Source organism: Monomorium pharaonis, chromosome 11 (assembly GCF_013373865.1).
Source record: "Monomorium pharaonis isolate MP-MQ-018 chromosome 11, ASM1337386v2, whole genome shotgun sequence".
Lineage (NCBI taxonomy): Eukaryota > Metazoa > Arthropoda > Insecta > Hymenoptera > Formicidae > Monomorium > Monomorium pharaonis.
The window spans coordinates 6,802,518-6,825,851 of record NC_050477.1 but is presented as its reverse complement, the minus strand read 5'-3'; the positions used below and the strand labels follow the sequence as shown (position 1 = coordinate 6,825,851).

At 32.8% G+C, this 23,334-nt stretch overlaps 1 protein-coding gene across 14 annotated transcripts in view; it reads right to left on the bottom strand.

Moving 5' to 3' along the window:
* Positions 1 to 23,334, bottom strand: part of LOC105836546 (diuretic hormone receptor) — a 60,454-nt gene that overhangs the window by 20,973 nt on the left and 16,147 nt on the right. The gene's annotated exons all lie outside the window — the stretch shown is intronic.

Sequence of the window (23,334 nt, the reverse complement as noted above, 5' to 3'; positions counted from 1 at the left end):
AGTGCTGTCTAAGGAGCATTGCGCTAATTGTCGAGCGGATTGCGCGAAACCTCGCGCGATGCGCTCGATGCTGACTGCAGCTGACCGACTTACGTCATCGTGTTACTGACACCTTATCGTTATGAGTGTGTCACTCATAACATCCCTCCCCCCTGATAAAAAGAAAATGAGGGTTCTGAATTTTCGCTTTTTCGCTTATAGTTATATCGCGTCGTCAGATTGTTTACAATTTTCGTTTTTTCGACGCTTATAAACTATATATAATTACAATAATAATTACAATAATTACATTACAAGGTGTCGGATGTCGTATATACAATCTTTCGTAAAAAAAAATTTTCTTTTGACTTAAATGACGAATTATGCGCAAAATAGAATGTTTAATTTTGGGTGCCCTATTATAAAATTTGTTTCTGTCTTCTTTTGAGGTATTCTCCTCGTTTCGGTTTTACTTTCTTTCTTTTTCATTATGCTTCTATGAACGGTTTTAGTTTATTTGTGTGTACACGTGTTGACGTCCTGCCCTTTTTTATTGTATAATTTGCGTCTGAGTGTTTCTCAGTGATTACGTAGGGTCCCGTCCATTTTGCGTCTAGTTTTTTAGATCTCCCGCGGCGGAGAGTCTTATCATATTCTAATGGCATATCATCCTTTACGACGTACATTGGATGCTTTATCTTATGCTTGCCTAGCTCGATGGTCGCCTGTATTTTTCCTATTGTGTAGACCTTGTGGCCTGTTATCCCGACGAGAGCTATTTTTTCATGGCGTATTTTGATTTCGCCTTTTAAATTTTTTACTTTTATCAACGAGAGTGTGGCTCCGGAATCGAATAACGCGTCGATTTTTCCTGATTTTGTCTCTCGTATTGGAAGCGTGACTAATTGTAAGTCAAGTCCGCTGTCTTTGTGTGCGTCTCGCTTTACATGCGTAACTTGATACGCTGCGGCTGTGTGCGCCGAACTCAAGTCATCGCTCGAACTCTCATCGCTGTTGCTATTCGCTGATTCCGAGCATTTTGACTTTTTAATTTCTTTATTCTTATGTTTGCTATTTTTAGCTTCAGCCTTTTTATTGTCTTTGGCTCTTTCTTTGGGCCAAGGGTCACCTTCTTTTTTGGGGTGCCCGTGTAATTTCCAGCATTTGTTCCGGGCATGTCCGGATTTTTTGCAGTAATCGCAGTATGCGTTTAATGTATTTACGCGAGAGCGTCCTTTCGGTCTCGGTAATTTAAACTGTTTGGCATGTCGACTGTTTCGACATTCTCGTTCATTGTGACCAGTTTTCCCGCACTTTACGCATTGGGGAGTCGGTTTATAATTATTCTGCTGAGATTCAGTTTGGACCTCTTTCTTGTGTCCATTGGTTCGTGGATTAGGTCCCTTGACCTTTCCTTCTGCGCTTGCTTTTGCGATTGTTTCATAATGTTGAGTTGTCCAATCCCTCGAAGTCTTATTAATCTCGGGGATTATATTTCGTGCTTCTTTTAAGCTTGAATATTGGATGTGTGATCCGTGCTGGTGCCGTAAATCTCTGAACGATCGCCCATGTGAAGGATCTAGCGTGTGGCTAGTAAGGCGTCGCGTATTCCTGGCCATTTTCCTCGGCGGAGAGTGGACTTCGTTTCCAAGTTGAGAACGAAGTTTGCGAATTTCAATTAATAACTCATGGAGCATGTTCTCCATGGGGTATATCGGTCGCCTATTTATTTGTGGCGTTGCCGGTGTATTTCCATTTTGCTCGTGTGAGTCCTGAAGCTCTTGTGCTTCTTTTTCGGGTTCTTCCCGAATTACGCGGGGTGACGCATGTAACGGAGAGCGTGTCGACCGTCCCGCTACGTCTGTTCCCGTTAATGAACGTGTGTCCATATTGTCAATGTTTTGCTTGGTGAACATTTACGTTTAGTTATAAGCGTGCGTGCTGAGTTCGCGTTACGGCTTATTTTGTAATATCGCGTATGTCGCGTTGCGCTAGTGCGTTTGCATTCGTATGCCTTTGAAGTACAGTAGCTATCTTAGCTATGTCTTTTTACGGTAATCGCGGTTACCGGGGGTCAACCGATATTTTGCTCTATTCGTGTTACAGTTTTATGTCGTCCTACGCTCGTTTCGCGTTACAATTTAATGTTTGTCGGACTTACATAAGTACGATGAGCTGCATGGTGCGGCGATCAGCTGAGCCTTGTCGCGGTAGGTCTCGGCGTCGTCTCGAGTTTCTCTCTTATCGCTGACGCGCTATGTACGCTCCGGCGTGGCTGGCTTCCTGGCCTGTACAGCTGATTGCTCGGTGACGCTTGGTTCCTCTTGGATCTTCCTTTTGGCAGTGCAAATCCCACCGCTGCCACCACTGTTGTACCCCTCGTTGTGAGTACGATTTTGGGATCGCTGCCAGAGATCTCGCGAGGAAGGTATTTTGTCACATACACCGTTATTTGTCTTGAACACTTTTATTCTTGTATTCAGTTACAATAGTTAGATCGCGACCCCGCAAGGCAGAGTGTCGCGTCTATGAACTTGTTGTCCACGACCCCGCAACGCAGAGTGTCGTGGTTGTATATTTAGTATAAGTTATCTCGGCGATACACGACCCCGCAAAGCAGAGTGTCGTGTGTAGTCTTAGTTTGTCTACTTCGGATTGACCCGATCCTCACCTTCTTTCGCCGGTTTATATATCCGATAATTCGGTAGTTGGATCGAAAGAAGGGGAGGATTGCGTGAGGGCGTAAATCGGTCAGTATTCCAAATTATTGCTTAGACAGCAAGTGCTGTCTAAGGAGCATTGCGCTAATTGTCGAGCGGATTGCGCGAAACCTCGCGCGATGCGCTCGATGCTGACTGCAGCTGACCGACTTACGTCATCGTGTTACTGACACCTTATCGTTATGAGTGTGTCACTCATAACACAATAAATGTTAAAATATTTAAATAAAAATTGTACGAATAACGAAAAATGTATTTGTGTTTTGAGAAAAAGTCAATTCCAGATAAGTTAGATTCTTTTTACTATCAATTTCAATAATTAGAATGTGACTTTACATTTTATTATTAAAATTATTTCTTTATTTCAAATTTTCATATTCTTACGATGTTAGAGATGTGCTTACAAATATGCGTTAAGTAATCATTTCAAATACATGTATAATTGTATACATAAATAATTGTGTTTATCATTGTTCTATAAAATAAATAATATTTATCCTCTATCAGTTTATAAATTGTATAAAATGTGTGTGCGCGCGTGTGTGTGTGTGTGTTACCTTTCGTTTTATAGCATATGTGATCAGCAAAATAATCTCATTTTTGACACCTTTTTCACAATTGAATAAATATTTATAAATGATGCATTGCATTAATTACGCTTATATTCCGCCAGTCGATTCAGGTTGACAGTCATGTAATCGAAAATATTATCCATCTTTCTCAATTCAATCATAAAAAAATTAATTAGTTCAACTAAATTGTAAATTAAATAAATAATTGCAAAAAAAATTGATAACATAAGATTTTTTTACAAAGTGCCGAACACATTAAATGTATATCAAGTTTAAATGATAACAAATTAAATTATATATATGTAATATACTAATCAATAATCTAAATTATAGATAGTAATAATATACCAAATTATAGATAGTAATAATAGTACTAGAATGATAGTGGTGATGGTAATAGCAGTGCAGATAATGATGCATATAAAAGAGATCGTGCACAAAATATATATTAATAGATTTAACAAAAGAAATTACAAATGTATTGAAATTATTATGAAAACTTTCAGCAATGCATGTATTATAAATAATCAAGCGTTAAAAATTAAAGTTTTTATTCTTATTGTTTATTACAGATTATAAATAAAAGTAATAATAAATAAAAAAGCAGTAAATTAACTATACGCTGAAGCAATTTTTATTTTTTGCAAGTTATTACGCATTATCAAAGATTCTCGTTTTTAATATCATCGCTTTTAAACGCCTTAACAAAGACATATTTCCGGACATTCTTTTTTATAAATTCTAGAATGTAACATGCATTTAATATTACCAGCTTTACAGATGTATGCAAATAATTTTCAAATAAAACATGTAAAAAAAACTTGATAAGTAGAGAAATTTGTTCTGTCGATTTTTCTTACATTACAAATTATTCAACCGCGTCCTTAATTTTAATGTCATATATTTATTGCTTTTAATGAATATTGTGAAGTAAAAAATAAAAGTTAAAATAAAAACATCTACTTTTAATTTTAAAAATTTTGTATATAGAATTATGTATATTTATTCTTTTGAAGATGGGATTATAATAACGTTATTTATCAGAGAACAGCATTATTTAAAATTTGATATTTGCATTTCTCTAATGATAAAATAATAATTAAAATATGTTATTTACTAGATCATGTTAATAATACGACCATATGTTAAACGCGCGCGTGTGTAATGTGACACACGACATTTATATACAACGATTTGTGTATAATATATAATACATTTATCGGTTATCTATATCACAATATTTTTATTTAAAATCTATAAAATAATCTTTTTTTATCTTGCTTTAATTTGCTCAAATATGTAGATAATATCACATACTTTAATATCTATTGAATAATAAAATGTTTGAATATTAACAAATATTTGTATAATTAATATATTTAATTATGTAGTAATTATGTAGTATTAATCTTTTATGCTAATTTTAAAGCAGAATTTAAAAACAGAATTAATTCTTATAATTATACTAACTAAATTTTACATAAAATAAACTTTACATTTGAATCCTTAATCAAATATAAAGCTATTTAATAATTTTCCCGTCTTCATCGAAAATAATATTTTACTTATTCAATATTTGAGACACTAGACACATATATGTTTATCGGTGATATAGGTAGAGTGATATAATTAAAGTCGGATACTGCTCAATTTAATTGAAGATATTCTTTACGTGATAAGTTTTTCCAAAATTATCTTCCTTTTAATTTTTAAAGTTTTTTTTTTAAACTTTTATGTATATATAAAATACGTCTCATATCGGAGATCCCAATTTGTTCCAATTTCGATCAGAAATCGATCCTATAAGGAATATACGTTAACATGCAATTATAATGTCATAAATATTAGTAGTATAAATATTAGTAGTATTCAGCTAATTTATAATTAATTAATGTATACATTTCCTGTCATACTGAATATTTCTCATTGGTATATAAACGATGGAAGATTCTTGGAAGAAATCATTAATACTTATTGAGTTTACTTGGCATTCTTTACAGTCCGCGAGTTTCTGGACATATTGCTTTCGAAGGCATCAGAGAAATACACATACACATGTACACATGTAAGCTTATTCTCACCAAATAAGGATAATTTTTAAATTATTTTTTGGTTATATGACATTTGATGACGGATCTTTGATACTTTTGTCTTTATACTATCATCTGCAGAGAAAAAAAAAATGAAACCTTGCGACATAATAGTTCGCTTTTATTAACAGCTTTTTAAATAATCATTAGGACATCGTATAGATATTGTGATGATCTGAATTATTATTATTTTTTTTTTACAAATATTGTGTTTAAAATTTGCGGTTGTTTGGCTGTTACATATGGCGGATGGAGGCAACCAATCAAAAATCGTTATCACATTGTTTTAACTCTTCTTAAAGGAACTCTAAATTTTAGTAGAGACCACAGACCTTATAGATATGGACCGGCAATTGCCTACAGTTTGTGTATAGAAAACGGTGTCCAAAACGTCGCGCATATTTTTTCATCCTTTTCTAAAAAAGACATGTTATTTATTTATCGAATGTATCGAAGTCATCTCGAAAGTCTCAAAGAATTGTTGTCTTTAATCCGCGATGCTGATTGGTTCTTTCGCTGATCATTGAGCCGCATGCTTCGTAGTGTTTGACAGTTGTGTTTTCAAGTCAAAATTGGTTATATCAAAAGTGTGTAAGTAATAAGATAAGTAATAAAGAGATATATTAAGTAATAATATATATATATATATATATATATATATATATATACATATAAAATAGGGAATAACAATATCTTTAAAATTTTATAATCTTTTAGAAAAAAAGAAGAAGGAAAACAAATAGATTAGTAGGAAAAAGAGAGAGTTTCGACTTTTGCAAAAAGAAGAAGCAGAAAAGGAAACAGAAGGAGAAACAGCGACTTTTATAGAAAGAAGGAGCGGAGAGAGAGAGAGAGAGATAGAGAGAGAGAGAGAGAGAGAGAGAGTGTGTGTGTGTGTGTGTGTGTGTAAAAAAGAAGAAAAAGAAGAGTGTTAGAACATTAACAGTAAATATTATTGTATTGAGTATTTTATGTAGTTAGTAGCTCGCAATTACATATGTTATTGGCTTTTTTTTCTGTGTGTGTGTGTGTGTGTATATTTGTGTGCGCGCGCGTGTGTGTGTGTAAAATTATGTAAATTTATAAATAATTACATAAAAGCGCTCTCTCTCTCTCTCTCTCTCTCTCTCTCTCTCTCTCTCTCTCTCTCTCTCTCTCTCGTACTTTCTGTATTCTTATTACTTGTTGGTCTATCGATCTATTTAATTTAAAATGTGACGTATTTAAGGTGGATTTCTTACAAGTCACATATTTATAAGTCTATTCATATTCAAAACTTTTTTTTCCTAAACTCCGTTTTCTCTCAAGAGAGCAACATCGTAGCATTGGAAACTTCAAACATGTATTCTTGAAAATGTACTACACTCTCGGGAATATGTAAATATAACGAGAACTATTTTTTTCTTAGTTTAATGCTTTAATTAAAATAAGCGCACAGAGAGAGAGAGAGAGAGAGAGAGAGAGAGAGAGAGAGAGAGAGCTATTTTTCATTTTGCGCTCGGGTTGCACAAATCGTTACATAGTCTTATGCTAGCGCCACACTATATGCGCGTATTCGCGATTCGTACGATTCGTAATTCGTAATTCGCGATTTATCTGACGTTCATGAATAGTGTGGAGAATCGTTGATTCATCATGCGCGATTCGTCATTCGCACTGATTCGCTGGTCGAGTGATCAGATAAATCGCGAATTATGAATTACAAATCGCGAATACGCGCATAGTGTGGCGCTAGCATTAAACAAGAACACTGTGAATTTATGTTAGAGAAAAGACAGCGTCAACGTCATCGAGATCTGTATACTGCAAAACATCTATTTTTATTATATTATATATAGATTAATTTCTTATTACAGGAGCCCAATATTTTATCACATACGGATAACTTTTACATATAAAAATAGCAGTTTGTGTATATTATACCATCGGCCAAAGTCGATAAACTGCCGATCTTGTATGTGTTTAAGAATAGTGTGTGTGATATTACCGTTATTTATGTTTCAATATTTGTCTAATCTTTTTTAGTCAAAATTAGTGTTTGAAATTACAGTTATTTTACGACGACGCGACGCAACAATGATTATTTGAAAATATTATAATTAAACTATAATATTCGGAATAAATGGAAGAAAGATAAAACATAAGAAAAAATAAAAAATAAAAATAATGTAAAAATTGGTCTATACTTTTATTCATTTGTAGGTAATATTCAATATTCGGTTAAAGAAAACCTTAGAGGTAAAAATCAAAATACTTAATGATATTTATTACGCTATCACTGCGAATATAATATCAAGACGCTTTTAACATGAAAATAAAATAAAATGCGTGGATTTTGTTAATTTAAATAAAAATGTATTTATAATATTCAAAATCTGTTCACCACATATTTTATTTAAGATTTTTATGTTTATAATTATTTCAAGTATCTTATATCATTGATTTATACACACACACACGTGCGCGCAATCACGACATCTCTAATTAAGGAATTTAAAAGAAACTAAGTGAAATAATCAGAAAATATTAATAATATGCATTAAAAGAATATATTTATATATTGTTAAAAAGATATACTTTTATATTTTAGATTGTGTAAACTTCGTACTATGTACACAGAGAAGAAAATAATTTGACGATGACACATTAATAATGTAATGCGTTTTTTTATAAAAGTATGACATTTTATAAAATGTTATAAACTTTTTTATAACCTTCAAACTATAATGTTGGGGAAAAAACCAGGATAAGGAAAAAACGGGAAAAAAGTTTAAAATAAATTGGTAAATCTTTTAACAAACGTGACCGTTTACATATTTGTTGATACATAACTTTATGTTATATGTATGTGCGCTTGTTCAAAATCTGACAAGAAGTTATATTGCAAAATTACAATAATTTATACTATACTAGAACATTACAAGCGCGCGCTGCGCGCGCGCTATTTGACTTTTTGCTTTAAAAATAATAATAATTGCAATTTGATTTTCTCTATCTTTCATTTACATTAATCAAACATCTTCTGCAATTTTAAATAAAAAAATTTAAAGTTTAATTATACATACATACATACCTACATACCTACCTACATACATACATACCAACATACATACCTACTTGCATACTTACTGCTATCTAACTACCTAGCTACCTAGCTACATATTTATCTAGTTACGTTCGCTCGTTTGCTCCCTTCCTTGCACCCTTTTTTACTCACTCACTCACACACTCAGTCACTCACTGGCTCAATCCTCGCTCACTCCTCGCTCACTCTTCGCTCACTCGCCAGCTCGCTCACGCGGTCACTCCTCGCTCACTCCTCGCTCACTCCTCGCTCACTCGCCAGCTCGCTGACTTGCTCACTCCTCGCTCACTCCCGGCTTACTCCCGGCTCACTCCTGGCTCACTCCTCGCTCACTCTCGGCTCACTCCCGGCTCACTCCCGGCTCACTCCCGGCTCACTCCCGACTCACTTCCGGTTCACTCCCGGCTCACTCCTCGCTCACTCCCGGCTCACTTTTCGCTCACTCACTCGCTCACTCCTGGTTCACTCCTGGCTCACTCCCGGCTCACTCCCGGCTCACTCCCGGCTCACTCCCGGCTCACTCCTCCCTCACTCCCGGCTCACTCTTCGCTCACTCACTCGCTCACTCCTGGTTCACTCCTGGCTCACTCCCGGCTCACTCCCGGCTCACTCCTCGCTCACTCCCGACTCACTCCCGGCTCAGTCTCGGCTCACTCCTCGCTCACTTACTCACTCACTCCTGGTTCACTCCTGGCTCACTCCTGGTTCACTCCTGGCTCACTCCCGGCTCACTCCCGGCTCACTCCTCGCTCACTCCCGACTCACTCCCGGCTCAGTCCCGGCTCACTCCTCGCTCACTCCTCGCTCACTTACTCGCTCACTCCTGGTTCACTCCTGGCTCACTCCTGGTTTACTCCTGGCTCACTCCCGGCTTACTCCCGGTTCACTCCTCGCTCACTCCCGGCTCACTTTTCGCTCACTCACTCGCTCACTCCTGGTTCACTCCTGGCTCACTCCCGGCTCACTCCCGGCTCACTCCTCGCTCACTCCCGGCTCACTCTTCGCTCACTCACTCGCTCACTCCTGGTTCACTCCTGGCTCACTCCCGGCTCACTCCCGGCTCACTCCCGGCTCACTCCTCGCTCACTCCCGACTCACTCCCGGCTGACTTCCGGCTCACTCCCGGCTCACTCCCGGCTTACTCCCGGTTCACTCCCGGCTCACTCCTCGCTCACTCACTCGCTCACTCCTGGTTCACTCCTGGCTCACTCCCGGCTCACTCCCGGCTCACTCCCGGCTCACTCCCGGCTCACTCCTCGCTCACTTCTCGCTCACTCACTCGCTCACTCCTGGTTCACTCCTGGCTCACTCCCGGCTTGTTCCCGGTTCACTCCCGGCTCACTCCTCGCTCACTCCTCGCTCACTCCTCGCTCACTCACTCGCTCACTCCTGGTTCACTCCTGGCTCACTCCTGGTTCACTCCTGGCTCACTCCCGGCTCACTCCCGGCTCACTCTTCGCTCACTCCCGGCTCACTCCTCGCTCACTCTCGGCTCACTCCTCGCTCACTCCCGGCTCATTCTTCGCTCACTCTCTCGCTCACTTCTGGTTCACTCCTGGCTCACTCCTGGCTCACTCCCGGCTCACTCCCGGCTCACTCCCGGCTCACTCCTCGCTTACTCCCGGCTCACTCTTCGCTCACTCACTCGCTCACTCCTGGTTTACTCCTGGCTCACTCCCGGCTCACTCCCGGCTCACTCGCGGCTCACTCCTCGCTCACTCCCGACTCACTCCCGGCTCACTCCCGGCTCACTCCCCGTTCACTCCCGGCTCACTCTTCGCTCACTCACTCGCTCACTCACTCGCTCACTCCTGGTTCACTCCTCGCTCACTCCCGGCTCACTCTTCGCTCACTCACTCGCTCACTCCTGGTTTACTCCTGGCTCACTCCCGGCTCACTCCCGGCTCACTCGCGGCTCACTCCTCGCTCACTCCCGACTCACTCCCGGCTCACTCCCGGCTCACTCCCGGTTCACTCCCGGCTCACTCTTCGCTCACTCACTCGCTCACTCACTCGCTCACTCCTGGTTCACTCCTGGCTCACTCCTGGCTCACTCCCGGCTTACTCCCGGCTTACTCCCGGTTCACTCCCGACTCACTCCTGGCTCACTCCCGGCTTACTCCCGGTTCACTCCTCGCTCACTCCTGACTCACTTTTCGCTCACTCACTCGCTCACTCCTGGCTCACTCCCCGCTCACTCCCGGCTCACTCCTCGCTCACTCCCGGCTCAATCCCGGCTCACTCCTCGCTCACTCTTGGCTCACTCCCGGCTCACTCCTCGCTCACTCCCGGCTTACTCCCGGCTCACTCCTGGCTCACTCCTCGCTCAATGCCGGCTCACTCCCGGCTCATTTTTTGCTCACTCTTCACTCATTCACTCACTCACTCACTCACTTACTCTTCACTTACTCCTCACTCACTTCACACTCACTCACTCACTCATTTACTTACTCACTTACTCCTCACTCACTCTCATTCACTCACTCACTCACTCACTCACTCACTCACTCACTCACTCACTCATTCACTCACTCACGCACGCACCCCATCCAAGTCGCTAACCCATGTGCACACTGCAAACGAAGTAAAGTTCACATGTGTTTGCAGGTTTTCAATACAATGTCTGATAACGGAATTAACACTTACTCATTTTACAAGTACACCCATAAAAAAAGTAAACAAAGACATTGCTTCGCTATGGTCACACATAAACACACACACACACACACATTTAAATTTTTGTCTACAAATTATGGATTTTCTACTTACCGACATTTAAAAAATTTTTTTGAGTCGCCAAAAATCCTTGCATGTTTTTTTTCACTAAATGAAATTTCCAAAATTTGAACTAAATTGGAGATTGGTCCGTTTCGGAAGCTAAATTATTTGTACATATTTTTATGTCTGAGTTTGTCAGGTATTAAAAAAATTATGATAAACATTTATAAAAATATTTAAAATAAATATTTATACCATTATTATCAAAGAATATAAAAAATATTTTAAGTTTATATACCACTAGACACCACAGTCGCGTGCTTCGCGCACGCTACTTAACTTTTTATTTTTTACCTTTTAAAAATAAATTACAACAATAAATGTATAGATAATATTTATACAAATTTGACAGCTGTCAAAATTCAATTGCAATGACAGCTACTCTTGCAACACGAAGTAAGCGCAGCGAGAGAACCAATTGGCACCGCGGAAAAGCGACAACAATGATCTTCGAGAAATGCGAGCAATCGACTTTACATGCCTTTTTTTAGATAGGAGGATAGGAATATAGGATCTGGTCAAAATTGATTAATTAGAAAACGTAAGGCTAAAATTAATAAGAGATGGAAGAGAGAGAGAGAAAGAGAAAGAAAAAGAAAATTCTCTCTTTTAAGAAAGGGAATATAATAAGCTGATACATACAAGTTTTACTTTCAAAATCTGTAGATAATTTTATTATGACGTTTATGCAATCATAAAAATATTCTCCTATCTCCGATAGGAAAACGTTTATATAATTGTATAACGTCATAAGTTATTTATATATTTTGAAAGTAAAACTAATAGTGTAAGCTTATCTATTTGCCTTATTTGATGTTTTACAGAATGTCTAAAAGATATCTTATTGGACATCTAAAAGATGTCAAATAGAATATCTAAAAGATGTCTTATAGGACGTCTAAAAGATGTCATATAAGATGTCTAAAGAACATTGTATAAGATGTCTAAACGCGGGACATAAGACATCTTTTAGATATCTTTCTGTAACTTTTCAGATGTCTGAAAAGATTTCAGAACGTCTTTTAGTCGTCTTTTAGTCGTCTTTAAGACGTCTTAATATTCTCTGGGTAAATATTAAAAATGGACTACTCTGAATTGCATTTTTGAAAGCTGACAAATTTTTGCTGACAGACTTTTTTTAAATAAGAGAAGGAATTATAGTGATTATAAAATTATCGAGGAATAATAATATTGATTATTAATATTTAATAATTTATGTTGACATTTAATAATTTAATTTTTTAATAACTAGAATTTATAACAAAGCGTGCTCTTTGCGCGCGCCATTTAATCTTTATCAAATTATTAAAGCATTAAATCATTAAATATAAATATTATTCAACATATAGATCCTTCTTGACATAATTTTACTTTTTTTACGCAAAATAAGATAAATTTATAAATATTCATATTAGAGATCCGGACCAAAATAAAATTATAATTTGGTTTCAGTTACGATTTAATAAAATATTTAAAAACTACGATTTCAAAGAGGCTTTATTGTCTATTATTGTCTTATTTTAACCTTTTGCATACCGTTGACGATGACGTCTTTTTGGACTTTGTTCAAGATATTGAAAAAATGCATTTTTTCGTCATAAAATATTATATTTTATTATACTAGAATTCCTAAGTGATTTTATTAATTAAGCAAAATGTATTAAAGATTCTAGTATCACAAATTATTTCTTGACCAGAAATGCATTTTTCCGGTATTCTGAGCAAAGTTTAAAATGATGATTCTAGTTGCAATCAGTATTCAAGAGGTTAAGAGAGGATTTGTATTATTAATTTACTAAAACAATACTATATTTTGATTAATAATTTTAAATAAAAATAATTGATTATATGATTGAATTTATATTCTTATTATTCCTTTTGTTGAGGAATATTAAAAAATAACAAATTATTTGGCAGTCTTTATTAAAAAATTAGAGGAGAGGTATTGTAGGCTTTGTAGGTGATATTCCGTTATTAAACTGAACCACTATAGGCTTGTGGCTGGACCACCCATATTATTTCTTTACTAGATAAGAAATTTTAAAAATTACTTATGGAATTATTTCACTGTTTATTAGTATGTTGTTATATAATGCGTTAATATGCTGATAATAGCCGACATTTTTTTGCAAGGCATTTTTACTTTCAAATATTTTGAAACATTTTTGAGATACATTTTAACATTTTACATTTAATTACACGTACTTCCTCATTCTTTTTAAACTTGAGCATGTTATTATATAAATGTACGCACAGAGTTTTTTTATTGATTAACTTTCTATTTGGTTGTGTACATTTCGAGTTAAACAATAACATGAAATTTTGTTAAAGTAGTTCCTTAAGTACTGACGTTTTGACGTCCAATACTCCCTTTTTTCTGAAGGTTTCATATTGAAGAAGTAATTTAGATAATAAAGATTGTATAGTTTTTTACTGTTAACTTATAATTTATGTTATATTGTATTATAGATTTTCACTATTGCACAATCTATGTGTGGAAGAATACATAAAATATACATGTATATATTTTTTTTAACTAAAAATCTTTTTTATTTATGAAAACATGCTACTTAACCTGAAATAATTAATTGAAACATTAATCGCAATGTTCTTGCGGAAATATGATATTTTTTACAGATTTTTATTTTTTTTCATTTTGTGTAAGAACTGTTCATTATGTGTAACAACATGCTCCATGTAACAACTAGCCCCGGTCTCCCCTACTTATAACTTTGAGTCTAGAATCTATTGAAGTACACTTTAATAAATATAACCACACATAAAGCTTTTAATTTAATTATTAACAAAGTTATATGATATGTAATGTAAATAGTTGACTGTAATATTACCTTCTCCTTTAATATTTGCATTGTTGGACAATTGTATATTACAAAAAGAAAAAGCAATTTCTCGCACGCGTTTCTCAATACTGGAAAATATAATATCTCTGAATAAATATTTCCGAGCTTTTTCACGTGTAATTCGATTTCTGGCGCAAATTACCTGACAGAAGCAAAAGGCCACGTCAGCAGATAAACATTGTAAAGCACGCTTTATGGGCCTATATTGATACTCGAATTGAATCATCCGTGAATGAATACTTTTCTGTGACCATTTATATTGAATTTCAATGTAAAATAAAAAAACATCTTTATTGTCTCTCTTACCTTTTCAAGCTTTATTACAATAAAATACGAAGAAAGAGGAATAGTTTGTACATGGTCTTGTTTTCACAAATGGTTTTATTATCCGCAAAAAAGCGCTGTTTAATTAATTTAAATCAAGGCAGAAGTTTGAATGTCTCTTTCTATATCAGCACCAACGATGTTTTTAAAACAACTTCCGGTGATTTTCAAGGCTCTTTTCGAGCGACCTCGGGCGACAGCAGTACAATAGACCAACTCTTTCGATCCGCACATAAACCAATTATTAAATTAATTATCGTTACCAAGAATCATAAAGCGATATACATTTGCTCTTTTATTACAGGAATATTTCCACAATCAATGCGTATAGTTGAAAACTGATACTATAATTTTTTCATATCTTCATATAAAAAATGATAGAGATTCTTTTTCTTGTTATTATGGAAATTGAGAATTAAAACTTTAATTCTTATAAAAAGTCAATATTTTATTTTATTTTTAACAAAAACTTTGTTTTAAATAAAATAATATTTTTAATCAAATCTCTCTCTCTCTCTCTCTCTCTCTCTCTCTCTCTCTCTCTCTCTCTCTCTCTCTCTATTTCTCTCTCTTCATGAATTGTAAATATTAAACGTAAATAGTTAAACATAGATTAATTAAAATTAAGAAATAAGATTTATGCCTCGGAAGTCGAAATAAAAAGATACTCTCACGGAAGGATGAAAGATCCAGATTCGAATCCCTGCTAAAGTATTACTTTTTAAAATAAATTTATAGTATATTTAAAATAATTTACAGTTTTTCCCGAAAAGGGGGAATCTTAAAGATACTTCAATATCTAGCTAGTAACTATGTTTCAAGATTGGCAAAATTGTCAACACGCAGTTTATAAGCTATAAAAAACATTATTAGAAAATTAATAGAAACATTATATTCAGCTTTAAAATTTTGCAGATCAAAATAGGCAATCTTAACTTTACCGTTAAAATTAAGATTTAATAAAATTAAGATAATTAATAGATTAATAGCAGTATATAGTAATGTGGTATTAAATTAATTAAGAGAAAAGTAAAAAAAATTCTGATCTTCATCAATAATAACGCGTTGAAATTTAAATAGATACATTTAACAATGTATTTGAGATGACAATGGGAACGTGAGTAATTTAAACGCGAAGATATAATTGATAATAAATGCATATTATTAAAGGAAATCTCGTAAAACAACATCACCGTTGTCAAGTGGTATCTCACGTGAATTACGACACAAATATCAATAACAAAATCAAATTTTTTTCCCCTTCTCCTTATCCTCTCTTGCATGACTTATTACAATGAAAATTAAATAACGATTTTTAAGTCGCAATTTTAAGTCGCGTTTTATTTTCAGGAGAGTATCAGAGTTACATTTTACAAACAAGATTACTTTTTTCAAAAAAAGTTTAAAAAAGACGCCAAGTGTGTGTGCTTGTGTGCTTCTTTAAGGAAAAGACCTTTAAGGAAAAAACCATAAATAAAAGGACAAAAAATTTGTTTTTTCTACAAAAATAATGGTATAAAGTAAATGCGCCAATTATAAGAACAGATATTTATACAAAATTTATTTATTATTACTTTTCAATATTACAAAAAAAGCGCTTAAATGGACTTAATGATTAAATGATTAAATGATTAAATGATTAAATGATTAAAATCAATCAACGATTATAGTGAACCAAAGACTTGGCGTGCCCCGCTCGCATTTTTTCTATATTTTCAAGACTCTATTGGCTTGTTCTTTTTCGCTGCACTGCTGCACTGGTGCAACAGGTTAGAGTAAGACAAAAATATTTTTTCTCATTCTAACTTATTGCACCAGTGCAGCAGTGCAGCGAAAAAAAACAGACCATATGTTATTGATATCAATAAATACCTATATACAAGAATGTAATTAATGTGGCTTGGGTTTTGTTTTACTATTCGTCTTTAGTTTTTGCTTCACTATCTATTTTATTATCGATAACATTATTATTGTAAAAATAATTTTTTAATATATTTTATAGAATTTTTCTAAGTCTTTTTTCAAATATACTTGGCTAATTGTATTGATCTCGTACCATTTTTTAATGCGTTTATGTACTTGACATATTTCTTTATTTTTGTAAAGTTAAAAATGATAGGTTATTATTTTTTTATTATTTTATTTATACACTGAAAAAAAAATTTACTAGATTCAAATAAATATTTTTTCAAATAGTACCAAGCAGAAGTTATGTAAAAAATAAGTAATATTTATTTCAAATAAGATAATATTTTCTATAATTTAAAAAATATTATTTTATTTGAAATAAAATTATTTATTTTTTATAAAACTTTTGCTTAGTACTATTTGAACAAACATTTTTTTCAATCTAGTAAATTTTTTTTCCAGTGTATAAATAATTTCCATATTGTATAACATTAATGAGTCATTGCGTTTTAACAACTCGGGCACGCCAAGTTTTTGCTTCACTACAATCCCATTGGTTGATTTTAATTATTTAATCATTTAGCCCGTTTAAACGCTTTTTTGATCATTTTGATTTTGATATTCTTATTAAGAATAACCCAAAACTACTCTTATTCCATGACGATGACGTATCTTAAATGAAAAATTTACAATTCAGACTTTGCGTCATGATATTTGCACTTGTAAAGTACGCAGAGTAAAAATAAAAACAATTTTGTTATACAAATCAAACTCAAACTTTCGATTGAGCCTAGTTGGAGCTCGATCGATTAAGTCGTTATTGAGATCTGATAACCTCAGGTGCTCGCAAGTCGCGTATTCGTGTATAATAATACACGGCGGTCTCTTGCTGCACTGCGTGTTCACTTGGTGTAAGACACTACCGTGTTTTTCTTGATATACTTTTCGTTCTGAGTTATCTTGACGTAAATTTCTTATTTCCAGTCGTTGTCGCGTCGAATCCATTTTCAGTTGACCGCTCATCGCTTCGCGACAAGAGGTGAATATGATTAATAATTAAGACTGTCAATCGTAATATTCCGAATCTGTATAATTTTGACTTGGCAAAAATACCAAGGAATGTCTTTTAATATATAGGGAAAACTTTAAGGTATCTATTATTATATTAAACTTTTGACTAATAATAATTTAATGTGTTATAAAAGGTTTTCTGTAACATGTTACAAAGGTATGATTTAGGAAACCGATTGCTTAAATCGTATCTCCTTTGAATATATTAAATTTATGAATGATAATTAAAATAAAAAAGCAATAAAAGAAATTAACTAACATCTATTTCATTTACGATTTATGGTAATTATTTAGATTAAGGGACACCGCGCCGATGACCTTGACCTTGACATATATTGTCAAGGACATCACCCTGAGTAACTTTTCCTTATAACTTAATCGGCGGTCATTGTTCGTTAAAGAATTATTAACAAAAAAAAGTTTGAAAAATATTCATGTAAAATAGAACAATATACATACACATGCATACACATACACACACATACACGGGGAAGTGCAAAAAGAAACGCGTGGGCGGGGGAGAGGCTCCGCCCCTCCCCCTGTACCCCCTCCCCGTAATTTCTCCTAACCTAACTCTAACCCACCAATTTTACGTCACTATTTGGTTGATGTGAAAACATTGGAAACGAACAGCGTTGAAAGTCGCAAACCCATGTGGTATTGTATAAGCGTGGACGTCGTTTACGTAAAGCACTCATATCATGTATTGTATTTATGAAACGTAAAGTAAACGACGTCCACGCATGTACAGTTCCACATAGGTTTGCGACTTTCCACGCTGTTCGTTTTTAATGTTTCGCATTAACCAAATAGCGACATAAAATTGGTGGGTTAGAGTTAAAAAAAATTACGGGAAGAAGGTGCAGGCCCTTCCCCGTCCACGCGTTTCTTTTTGCACCTCCTTGTGTATGTGTGTGTGTTCTATTCTATATAAATATTTTTAAACTTTTTTTGTTAATAACTTTTTAACGAACAATGACCGCCGAGATTAAGTTATAAGAAAAAGTTACTCAGGGTCATGTCCTGGACAACAAATGTCAAGGTCAAGGTCATCGGCGCGGTGTCCCTTAATCTAAATAATTACCCAATTTATTAAACAAAAGGTTCAAATATTTAAAAATCTAGCACGACTCCACGACGGTTCTTCTTATCAAAAGGCTTTAATTTTAATAACGTAAACTAAAAAAAAATATAATATTGATTATTTCATGTAGCCTAAAAATGTGAACACATGCTTATATATCCATTCTTATAAGAATCTTTGTAGTAGTGTAATTTAGGGAACATAATAAATTTGATAAAAATATCAATGTAATCTTTACAATAATTGTATATTTATATGTGCTATAAATGTAAAATATTTTACAATAATTCTTTTAGAAAAAACATAAAAAAACAATATAAAACTGCATGATTACATTATCAGCTATAAAAACTGATCAAAAATTTACATCAGTTGTCACCTATATAATTTTTTAAAATTCTGCATAATATACACAAAAAAAAATGTAACTCAGGGTGTAAAATTATAATAATTTTTTGTCTTTATTACTCATTTCTTACTTATTTTATATTTTAGTTACTAAATATTGTTTATATTAAGTAAAACTATAAATATAGAAAAGGTACAATTTAGGTGACCACACATTCAACAATTCTGCCCTAGATTTCTGATTTGTGCTTTCGACCCAATATGTTTGACGACGAAATATGTAAATTAAATTAATTAAATTATAAATATTATATAAATAAATAAAATGTTTTTAAAAATATTCATGTAATTATAAATTGTAATCGCGCTTGAGATTACAAGATAATACTACATTATGTGAATATAAAATGCAAATTACTCAAATAAAATGTAAAAGAGTCATTCGTATAATTCTACATAACGTTCATATAATACTTACGTATAAATTATCGCCGTATAATTATAAATTGCATTAATTTAAAATATCATATTTATTTCAATCTAAATAAATTGTTTAAAAAATTTATTCTTTCCCGTAACAAAGTAATCAGAAATATATTTTATATGTAATTTTATACTTGATTTATATATTTTTGCAATATCTTAGAAAGTGATAACAAATCTTAAATAAATAGTATAAATTTATAATAATAAATAATCATAAATAATTTTAATAATATTACTATCTCTATAAAATATATATATATATATATATATATATATATAAATCTATCTATCTAATAGTTATCCATTTAATACACACACACACACACACACACACACACACACACACAAATGCACACACAGTATATGATGATCGTAGCATAAGAGTGCATAAAAGATCACTCTTGTATGCATGCGCGCGTGTGCATGTGTATAAGTAGATAGGTATATAATACAATTATCTTTTATTGCATGTTAAATAAAAGTTTTTAATAAGTTTATTTATGTATGCTTGTTTAATTTTGTTTTTGCATGGAACTTTGCATAGTAGAAATGTATCCTTAATTTAGCTTTTGTGCGAATGCCGAGTTACTGTTTCCGCTTATTTCCCTTGAAGAACTAATGAACATTGATGTTGCCGAGTATGCTCTTTGTTCTTTTGTCCGATACTATAAAGCTCTGCTCCACTTTGACGCAATAATCATTTATATCATTATCATCTAACCATCAACACTTATATTAAACCACTTTATAATTTTCTTGAGTATATTCGGCTTGTCTTAATTTAAAACTTATTTCTGGATTCAATAAATTGTGATAATACTATATATGTAAAATGAAATTGAGAAAGATGAAAGAGATACGAGCATTGTGTAAATATTATTTACCTTCAGTCATTTTAAATATATGCTCGGAAATTCTATCATCGCAGTTGTTGGCCGTTATTTAAATGTAATCAAACAAATTAGCAGGATCATGTTTCAAAGCCAACCAGAAAAGAGTTTGGCAAATTAATTAAAGTTAAAAGCCAGCCAAAGCTAGTCAATAAAGGTCTTTTAATAAATACTTGACAAAAAATAAAATCTTCAAAAATTTTATTTTTTCTCTATTATTAATTTTTATTATTTTCTACCTATTTTCTAAATTATGGTTTTTCTCTTCCTTTTTTTCTTTTTTAGATATTGTATTATTAAATTTTTTGTATTCCTCTTTTTTCTCTTCTGTTTGCTCTGTTTTCATCTTTTTTCTGTTTCTTTTTTCAATATTTTCCTTCCTTATTTTTTGTTTTGTTTGTTATATTATTAATATATTTTTAATGGATCCTTATATATGAATGCGCATTGCACGGATTATTATAGATGCATCAGTATTAAGAGAAATGGCATTGAAAATAATTGGCATTTTCATCTTGAAAATTTTACATAACTGCACAAAACATTGTTAGTGTGTCTAATTGGCAAAGTTCCACTCATTACCGTGTAAAAGAAGAAAAAGCTTCTTTGCTTTAATCGGTCTGAAACTGCAACTACTTTAGAATAGCTCTTTAGAATTTTTAACGAAATATTTTGCGAAATGAATATGTTAAAAAAATATTTAGAATATAATGCAGTACAATGAAAATAACAATAAGTAAAAATACTTTGATTTGAATAGATCTAGCATATTTACACTAACTAAAAATTATATCTTTTAAACATAAATTAATATTGACAGTTAATTAATATTAATAAATTAATGTGTATGTGTGTGTGTGTGTGTGTGTGTGAATTAAAATTGTCAATCATATAAATTATTATTAATAAATATTTAACAAGGAACACCCAATACATACACTTCGATTTTGATGCAACTTATATCACTAAAAATACTTGCAAAATGATAAAAAACAATGTTTATTTATTCACCAATTATCAGCGTTTAGAGTATTAAAAAATTTTTCTGTACTGATGCGAAGCAACCTGAAGTACGGCTCTAAGTCGCTCTTGTTCAGCTATTTTCAATGTCTTTCTAAACGATCTATATCGGTTCTAGCTCCGATAGAAACAGTATGACATGGGCATTGTTTTTCATCACTTTGCAAGTACTTGTAATGATAAGTTTCATTAAAATCATCGGCGTGTACATATTGAGTAGTATTCCTTGATAATAAGAATTGTTACATAAAGTATACCCGTAGGGAAAAATTATGCAAAAATTACTGCACAAAAAATTGCATATTTTTGTGCATAAATTTCTGCAGTTTTTACAGATTTTTGTACAAAGTTTTCACCTTTAGAATTTTTCTGCAGAACATTTTGCAGAATTTAATGTAATGTCTTCTGAAGTTTTTTGCCTTCAGAAAAAATAAATAAAAATATAATATTTTGACATTATTTTAATGCTTCTCAATTTTTTTTTATCAGTGTTTTTTAAAGTTTAAAAATTATTAGTCGCGGCATATAATAGTTTAACTTAAAACTTAAAAAAAATACAAATAGTTATACATAATTTTATATATTTTAAAAAATTCTTTTAGATTTCGATAAAATACTGTGCAGATATAACTGTTACACTGCATTTCATATGTAATATACGTTTGACATAAACTAAAAATAAATAAATTAACAAGATTTTTTTTAATCTTTTAAGAAAAAGATTAAACAATGACTTTTCTGCAAAAGTCGGATAATGCCAGCTGTATACTCACGCGACATCACGTGTCGAGAATAGATCAAGATCGATCTGTCTTACAATCTTGATAGATACAGCTATCTAGACAGATACAGCTTTCGAAGTTCACATTCGAGGGAAAGTAAATAACGCGCTAGTATATATAATAAATTAATACTTTAATGCAAATCTATATTTTCATTTTTATGAAACTATATTATATAATCTCCGTGATTTATTTATTCACAGGGTAAATTTCTGTTTAACTTTTACAATCTTTATTAAATAAAGAACAAATTACGTGACTTAATTATCTCTACTGTTTCCGTTATTAATAATCTATTAAGGAGGCATATACGTTTGGAGCCACAAAAAAGAAGGTATTTTTCATGAATTTTTTCAGAGCCAAGAAGCAAACTATAAAAATGGAACTTTTTGCATAATAAAGTACACCTTTTGTAATTCATACATCGATTTTTGGCAAAAAATTTTATTTTCGTTTGTTAAAAAAAGATATAAAAAATTCGAATATTAAAAATCAGGTACAACAACGACAAGAAAATTTAATCTTCTTTGAAATACCGTTTGGTTTTTGTATTTCGATTGAACAGAGAAAGAGAAATCATTGTCACCGCGAAATTATGCATGGCTGACTACGACGATAGAGGGGGAAAGAAACTTTTTAACAAAATTATTAATAAAATTTGTATGAGAACTACAAAAGGTGTACTTTATTATCCAAAAAGTCCTATTTTTATAGTTTGCTTCTTGACTTTGAAAAAAATTCACGAAAAATTCCTTCTTTTTTGTGGATCCGAACGTGCCCCCTTAAAGTAATTTGATCTCTTTTGTCTTCCCGTATTCGTAAATAATTCATTGTAATTTAAAATAATCTAGAAGACAATATATATGTGTGTGTGTGTGTATATATATATATATATATATATATATATATATATATTGTCTTCTAGATTATTTAAAAAAATATATATACATACATATATATATATATATGTGTATGTATATATATATTATATATAAAATTAGAATTGATTATCCAAAATAAACTTCTATTCTAATTCTAATTAGAATCATGATTATTCCTGTATTTATAATTTAAATTAACAAAATTATAAAACAAGATCAAGGAATGACCTAAAGGTTCATTTTTAGCTTGTTTCTTGACCTTGTTTTATAATTTTGTTGCTTAGCGTGACACTTGATAGTTTATATATATATATGTTTTACATATATACAGTGTTGGGTAAGATACTTTTAAAATGTATCTCGATACAAATACAGATACTTATAAAAAAATGTATCTAGATACAGATACAAATACACAAATCAAAATGTATATAGATACAGATACTTAGATACTT